At 37.9% G+C, this 8,514-nt stretch overlaps 1 long non-coding RNA gene across 1 annotated transcript; it reads left to right on the forward strand.

Moving 5' to 3' along the window:
* Positions 1–397: 397 nt before the first annotated feature.
* LOC127431958 (uncharacterized) lies at positions 398–6,553 on the forward strand. Its single transcript, XR_007895670.1, has 2 exons — positions 398–685; positions 4,667–6,553. It is a non-coding gene; the product is annotated as an uncharacterized LOC127431958 (long non-coding RNA).
* Positions 6,554–8,514: the final 1,961 nt, after the last annotated feature.

Here is an 8,514-nt window from a genome sequence, read left to right on the forward strand (position 1 = left end):
GTATATGTCAGACCACTAACTATAAAAGGTACATGTAGGTTTATACCTTGAAGCATAGGTAGGAATTTATTCTAAATGTATGGCCAACAGTACAATAACTGACCTGTTTTACTTTTCTACGTGGCAGGTCCATCTCACTTTCAACTAGTAAACTAGTAATGCTAACTGAATTCTAAAAGTTTTTTCTCAAACACACACTGATACTCTCTCTCTCTCTCTCTCTCTCTCTCTCTCTCTCTCTCTCTCTCTCTCTCTCTCTCTCTCTCTCTCTCTCTCTCTCTCTCTCTCTCACACACACACACACACACACACACACACACACACACACAGTATCATAGGTCTTCTCACTTCCTGTTCTTCCTGTTCCGGTTGCTGCCGGCATGCTGCACGAGTCTGTGTTTGTAGCTTGCTAGCCTGCTTAGCATTGCTTATTCTTATGTGTTCATAGTTTTATCCTTTGCCATTTTACCATGTGCTTTTTTTTGTTCCGCTTTTCTACTGTTTCTGTGCTTTTCTTTTTTTCCGCTTGTCTACTTCTCACACTTCGACTGTGTGCATTAGTTTTCTCCTCTGTGTTTTACACAGATTATTGCATCAATCTCAATCATCTGCTGATCAGGAACCACATCACACCATCTCAAACCCTCGCCTTATAACAACCATAACAACAACAACATCAATTGTGGTAAGTCATGGCATCCGCTCATGCTATTTCTTCCTGCATTACATGCCACATGTTTACTATAGCTTCTTCCGTCAGCAGTGAGGGATACACATGTGATAAATGTAAGGAATTAGTCAGGCTGACAGAGAAGTTTAATGAGTTAGAGACAAGCATCCGAATACTAGTGGAGGTCAGTGAGAAAGAGAAGCTGGTAGATACTGTTTTGGATGTGGGTAGTACAGCGAGCAACACACACACTGTGGTTCCGGCTGTAGAGCCCCCACTTCAGGGCTTTTGGATGACATCTTGGCGGCATACTCGCTCAGCAAAATGACACCACCCTCCCATTCCTGTTAGGGTTTCACTCAGTGATGCACCCACTGAGAATCATGTTGAAAGAGCCTTTGTAATAGGTGATTCTATTGTAAGGAATGTGGAAATAGAGACTCCAGCCACTATTGTTAAATGCATTTTGGGGGCTCGGGAATCTGACATCAGATTAAATTTACAAGTGCTGGCTAATGCTAAATGTAGATTTTCTAAAATTGTTATTCACGTAGACACTAATGATGTCTGGCTCCACCAGTCAGAGATCACTAAAGATAATGTTAAAGAGGTGTGTGAACTTGCAAAAATGATGTCAGACACTGTAATATGCTCTGGCCCCCTCCCTGCTCATTGTGGTGACGAGGTTTATAGTAGATTAGTGTCATTGAACAGCTGGATGTCTGAGTGGTGTCCGGAGAATAGCATAGTATTTATAGACAATTGGAAGAGTTTTTGGGGTAGACCTGACCTGCTAAAGAGAGACAGACTCCATCCCTCCAGGGAAGGTGCTTCTCTCCTCTCTAGTAATTTGGCTCATAGTCTTAATAGTGATAGTATTTGATTAACTGGGGCCCAGGTTAGAAAGCAGACAAACTGGTTAATCCGAACGTCTGCTAGCTGCCTTGAGAAGTCACACCGGTCACATAAACTACAACACATAGAGACTGTATCACCTAGATATCATATAGATATGTGTATTTTCCCTGAACTACCAAACACAAACCCCTCATTTAGAAAAATTTGATTAAGGTCAAACTTGAAAAAAATAAAATATATGAATATAAACATCATATAAAGGTAGGGCTACTAATCATTAGATCTCTTTCAACCAAAGCATCTGTAATGAAATTATTACAGATCATAGTTTGGATGTGCTCTGTTTGACTGAAACCTGGCTTAAACTGGATGAATATATTAGTTTAAATGAATCTACTCCCCCAGATTATTGTTATAAACATGAACCTCATCTGAAGGGTCGAGGAGGAGGTGCTGCTACAATTTACAGTGAAGTTTTTGGTGTTACTCAGAGGACAGGATATAACTTTAAGTTTTTTTAAGTAATGATGCTCACCGTCAGATATAAAATCTCTGCCGTCTTTTGCCCTTGCTACAGTATATAGATCACTTGGGCCATTTTCTGATTTCTTTGGTGAATTAGCAAATTTTCTATCAGATTTTGTAGTAACTGCAGACAGAACTTTAATTGTTGGTGACATCAACATTCACATAGATAATGAAAATGACACATTGAGATTAGCATTTATTGATATTCTCAACTCTCTTGCAGTCAGACAAAATGTGACAGGACCAACTCATCGTCACAATCATACGTGAGATTTAATTCTGTCATATGGGTTTGATGTTGATACTATAGAAATTCTACCGCAGAACGACGACATCTCAGATCATTGCCTGTATGAACTTGTAGTGTCTTGTTTGCTGCGATCAGCTAATGTCATTCAATCTACCCCACGCTATCGTTCAGGTAGAACTATTCTTTCAACCACTAAAGATGTAATAACAGAAAATATAAATACAGTCTTCTCTAGCACCTTTGATAGTGTCGCCCCCCTTTAAAGAAAATTAAAGAAAAAAAGCCCAGCACCATTGTAAAATTAGCACACTCATGCTCTCAAGAGAGCAGCTCAGAAAATGGAGCACAAGTGGAAGAATACAAAATTAGAGGTATTTCGTGGTGCATGAAAGATAGTGTCTGTAGCTACAGGCAGGCACTAAAAGCTGCCAGGTCAGCATATTTTAGCAAATTCATAGAAAATAACCACAACAATCTTAAGTGTTTATTCAGTACTGTGCCTAAATTGGTTAGGAATAAAGCCTCGACTGAACCAAATATTCCGTTGCAGCACAATAGTAATGACTTCATGAATTTCTTTACTGAAAAAATAGAAATCATCAGAAATAAAATTGGAATTACGCAATGAACTGTCACAGCACATCAGAAAACAGTGTCTCATAATTTTCCTCATGAGCAACTTCAATCCTTCTCTGTCATAGTTCATGAAGAGCTAACAAAACTAATCAAAAAATCAAAAGCCATAACATGTATGTTAGATCCAATACCAACTAAGCTCTTAAAAGAGGTATTCCCTGTAATTTCAGAACCTCTTCTTAATATTATTAACTCCTCGCTATCCTTAGGACATGTCCCAAGAAACTTTAAATGGCAGTTATCAAGACACTTATTAAGAAGCCACAGCTTGATCCTGGCGAATTGGCTAATTATAGACCGATTTCAAATCTCCCATTTATGTCGAAAATACAAGAAAAGGTAGTGTCCTCCCAACTATGTTAATTTCTACAAAGAAATGGTATACAGTATCTGAACAATATCAGACAAGATTTAGGCCCCATCACAGTACAGAGACTGCACTTATCAGAGTTACAAATGACTTGCTCTTATCATCTGATTGTGGCTGCATTTCTCTTCTAGTGTTTTTAAATCTTAGTGCTGCCTTCGACACCATAGATTACGCCATTCTCTTGAATAGGCTGGAGAATTATGTTGGCATTAGTGGACTTGCATTAGCATGGTTCAGGTCCTATTTTTCAGACCACTACCACTTTGTATGTGTAAATGAGGAATTGTGAAATCAAACAAAAGTTAAGTATGGAGTGCCACAGGGATCAGATTTAGGGCCTCTGCTTTTCACCTTATATATGCTTCCCCTGGGAGATATTATCAGGAATCGTGGAATAAGTTTCAATTTTTATGCCGATGATATCCAACTTTATATTTCTTCTAAACCCAATGAAATTTCACAATTCTCCAAATTAGCAGAGTGTATCAATGAAATCAAAGATTGGATGGCCAGAAATTTCCTCCAACTCAATTCCGACAAAACAGAGGTACTAATTATTGGACCAAAAACCTCTAAAAATAAGCCGCTAAAATATAATTTGACTCTCTATGGATGTACTGTTATGTCGTCTTCTACAGCAAATAACGTAGGTGTTAAATTTGATACCAATCTGTCCTTTGAAAATCTAATTTCCAATGTTACGACACATGCTGTCTGTTGCTGATTCCGAAAAATTAATTCATGCGTTCATGAACTCAAGATTAGATTATTGTAATGCATTACTGGGAGGATGTACTGCAAGTTCATTAAATAAACTTCAATTGGTTAAAAATGCAGCTGCCAGAGTGCTGACTAGAAACAAGAAATATGATCATATTAGCCCAATTTTATCATCGATACATTGGCTACTCGTTAAATTTCGGATTCATTTTAAAATTCTGTTAACTACATACAAAGCTTTGAATGGTCTAGCTCCACAGTACTTAAGTGACCTTCTACCATGCTATATTCCATCGAGTTCATTATGATCACAAAATTCTGGTCTGTTAATAGTTCCTAGAATATCAAAATCCACAAAAGGAGGTAGATCCTATTCCTATTTGGCTCCAAAACTATGGAATAGTCTCCCTAACACTGTTTGGGATGCAGACACACTTACTCAGTTTAAGTCTAGACTAAAGACTCATCTATTTAGCCAGGCATACACCTAATTTATCCATCAGCTCACAGTTAGGCTGCTTTAGTTCGGTCTGCCAGAACCAGAAACAATTCTCAGAAACATTTCTCATAATCTATAACTCTGCAATAAATTGAATGGCATCTACACTAATACTATTCTATTTGTAACCTCCAGATTCATATCCCGAGGTTACCAGAACCGGCCAGATCCAGCTCCGTTCCTGCTTTGTGTCAGAATCCACTGCTACGTGTCGCTGAGTGATTACGACAAACTACAGCCAGTGCTAGCCAGACATCACTTCAGTCTTTTACATTGGACTTCAGAGGATGAACTGATGCCAACTCCAACTGTAAGACATCGAATACTTCATCTGCCACAGCCTGAACCTTGGATTTAGGATGGACCTCACCGAAATGACCTGCTGTTTGAACTGCGATGAACCTCACTGATCTCTGCCTGCATCACCTTTGTTTATTGATGGACTACACTTTTGAAGTGGAATACATAGACTATCAATTAATTGTCAACAAAAGCCTTCATCAGACAACTTACAAAGGACAATGCATCTATGTGAACTTCTGCAGTTAATCCAGGATGGACTTCAAAAGATATTAGTCATTAATCTCACAGTTCATACAAAATATTTGTTAAAACACTGGCCCTTAACACTTACGTAGTTTACAAATTTTAAACCATGACTTGCACTGGACACAAATAACTAATGTTGCCATTATATTCATGCTGTTTAGCCAGAGGGGAACTGGCCCCCACAATGAACCTGGTTTCTCCCAAGGTTAGTTTTCTCCATTAACCAACATTTTATGGAGTTTTGTGCTCCTTGCCACAGTCGTCTTTGGCTTGCTCACTGGGGTTCTAAATACAATTATTATTTAACTATTTAATTATTACACAATTTACAATTACACAATGATAACTCTAAGACTTTATAGATATTATTTGGATAATACAGAAATGCGTGTTTGACTAAAGTTTAGTCGAGTTAATCAGATGCAAGGTAAGTTGAAGAAGTGTTAGCAGCTATAGTACCATGTTAGCCTAGCTAGCACATTGTAGTTAAACTGGATTTCTGAGGCAGCTGGGTTTGTAGTGTGAACTTGGTCTGTTTGAATGGAGCACTTTATTCTTAGTTCAGAACATAATCAATCTAAGCATTTTCCTGTCTCCCTCGGGGTTACAGGTCAGTCCAGCTCTATAAGGGAGTGCTCTAACTCTTCCAGTCACCGATCACACCATGGAAGTGATAGAAGACACTCCACTTCTCATTTTCAGTTGCCATTGGGTTCATCTCCTGGCTGTTACTACTCAAGACATGCTCAGAGAATATTTTGAAGTGTTTTTTTTATTGTACATACAATAACATGACCCTGGACGGTCTGGCGGATGTATCTGATATGTGTCAAATGTTTTAATGGTACTTTTTTGTCAGTTGTCTTATTTTGAGAGTAATTATGAATATAATATGATGATATAATAATATAATGAATATAATATATAATCATGAATTCATGGTTGAAATTAGATTGAATTCAAGTCATTGAAACAGCCAAATATCAACGCTGTTGAGATGTCAGGCAAAGTTGTCTTTTCAACATCTATTCAGCAAGTTTTTGCTGGGTAGTAAGCAATTTTATATAAATACATTTGATTGAAAAAGTTGCTATCAAATGCTCACCTAAACGGTGTAAACAATGTTTAGCAAAGCAGTGTAACTAAACTATCAGCAGAAAAGCTTAAACGCGCACTCCGGTCCGCAGAACTGATGACGTTTGAATGCTGTTGCACGTGCCAACAGGCACTGTTAAATTCACCGCTGATTGCTGAGGCTCACGTGTATGAATGTTAAGTTTTGCACAGAGAGTGCTCTGGTATTTCAGATGGCGAGACAATTTGATAAAAAATCAGTTGGAGGGCCAGACAAAGATGATTGGTGGGCCAGATTTGGCCCGTGGGTTGCCAGTTGACTAGCCCTGCTCTAAGTCATCTATTCAGTCATCTGTCCTCCCACACAAATACAATAAACACACAAATGATGTCACATGACAGCATGACTCTTTTGAATTTCTTTTCTACATTGATGAGACCAAGTCATAATGTTGAATTGCCACCTATATTGCTGATTAAGTGGTTAGAGCTTTATGTTTGTAATGATATCTGAATGAGTAATTCGCAGATGATGAGGTGTGAAACAAATATTGTGTCCTTGAATCACAACCAGCATGACACTGTGGGTGCCAGTTTCCATATAGCACATGAGCATATGAGCTTGAGATATATCATATGTGCAAAGATTTGACGTAGGCTGGTGAAATGTTCTAGGTTCAGTAACCTACATGTTTTGATACACAGTCAATTACTAAAGAAAATAATTTTGACTCTTCCCTCAGTTTGTGAGAACAAATTAAAATTACCCTAATGCGCTAACAATGGGAGATGGTAAACCCTGATAGAGCAAGGATGTCAAAAAAGGTGCTGTTTATATTCTGCAAACTCCACCCACAGGAAATAAATCAGTAACAAACCAGAAGTTAATCCACCTAGAAAAGTAGAAAATTATTTTAATTTTGACAACTTTACAGCTAAAGTAACCAACATTTTAGTATGCAGGAATTAATATAAGAGCTTTGACAAAAATACGAGCTGTACATTTCTGCATTTAAACAAACTGGAACCCCTTACCTCTTCCATTAGTAGTATATTTTTGTTAATACAGGTTTTTTTAAAATAAAAATTTTAACTGAGGCACACGATGTGGAAAAGTAAGTGACACAAGTAGCTTAAACTAAAGTAGCAATAAATCGCTCTGTATGATCATTGTTTTATGTCATCACTTTTAACAAGCACTACAGAGTCTGAACAAATGAGAGACATTGGTTGTATCCATGAAACAAGAAGAATAAACCCATTATTATAAAACCAAAGCACTTTGAATATTATTTTGTTATATGTACTTCAGGCCCACATTGTCTTTGCATGAACCCTTACTATGAGAGGAATGAGGAGGGACATTTTGGTTTTATACATGAAGATTTCTTATTTTATCCACATAATGTGAGAATGTAACAAGAGTGGGCACAGTCCCAAATCTAGTCTCTGCATATGTTAAACCCTCTTGGAGAACTCTAGAGAAATGCATTTTCCACAACTGAGACATATCTGGAATAAACTTGTGAACTGTCACAATCATATTCTGCTATATATACAGGTCTGGAAATAACTAGCCTGTTTCAGGATAAAAATGTCTTGAAGATGGTTAAGAAAGATGGAATCTGGATGGATGGAAAATGGATATTTACTGAAAATTATTTCTTTTTCAACACAAGCCTCCTGAAGATTATTTTTATTTTGTTCCTCTCTCCAGGAGTCATCATCTTTTTTCCAGAAGTGAATTTTTATATGCCTCTGTAAGGTTTATGTGAAAACCTCTCCCAAAATTATCATTTTGATAGCTCTCAGTTTAGTAAAATCCATCTTCATAATCTCTCTCACTCTCTTCTCAGAGGTACACAGCAGTCAGCATAGCAGGGATGGGGATAATGCTCAGCTCACCTCCGTTAAGCCTTTTGTTTTTTGTTGTTTTTTTTTTCTGTTTTTTTTTTTTCTGACAAAGTCCAGCACATCAGTAGTGGCTGAAAACTTCTGCTCATTCCAGTAACTTCTCATCCTCTTTCTCATCCTCTCCTTGCTTCTTAAATGAATAGCTCATGTAAAAATTAAGACTGTCATTATTTGCTCACCCTAGTTTTGGAAGAGGATGGGGTGAGTAAATGATGACAGAATTTTTATTTTTGGATGAATTATCCCTTTAACCCCTCCCTCAACCAGTCTCCTGGGTGATGCTACAGTCACCATCCTCACTTGAAGCCCAAAGCCTATAACTTCCCATCCCAATTCACCCAACCCTCTAATCCCACCAAATCCCGTGGTGAAATGGAACCGGAAAAACCACCACTCAGCCGTCTTTCCTAGCAAATCCTCCTCTAGTCTTCCTCTCCTCTGCAGCT

Source organism: Myxocyprinus asiaticus, chromosome 41 (assembly GCF_019703515.2).
Source record: "Myxocyprinus asiaticus isolate MX2 ecotype Aquarium Trade chromosome 41, UBuf_Myxa_2, whole genome shotgun sequence".
Classification (NCBI taxonomy): Eukaryota; Metazoa; Chordata; class Actinopteri; order Cypriniformes; family Catostomidae; genus Myxocyprinus; species Myxocyprinus asiaticus.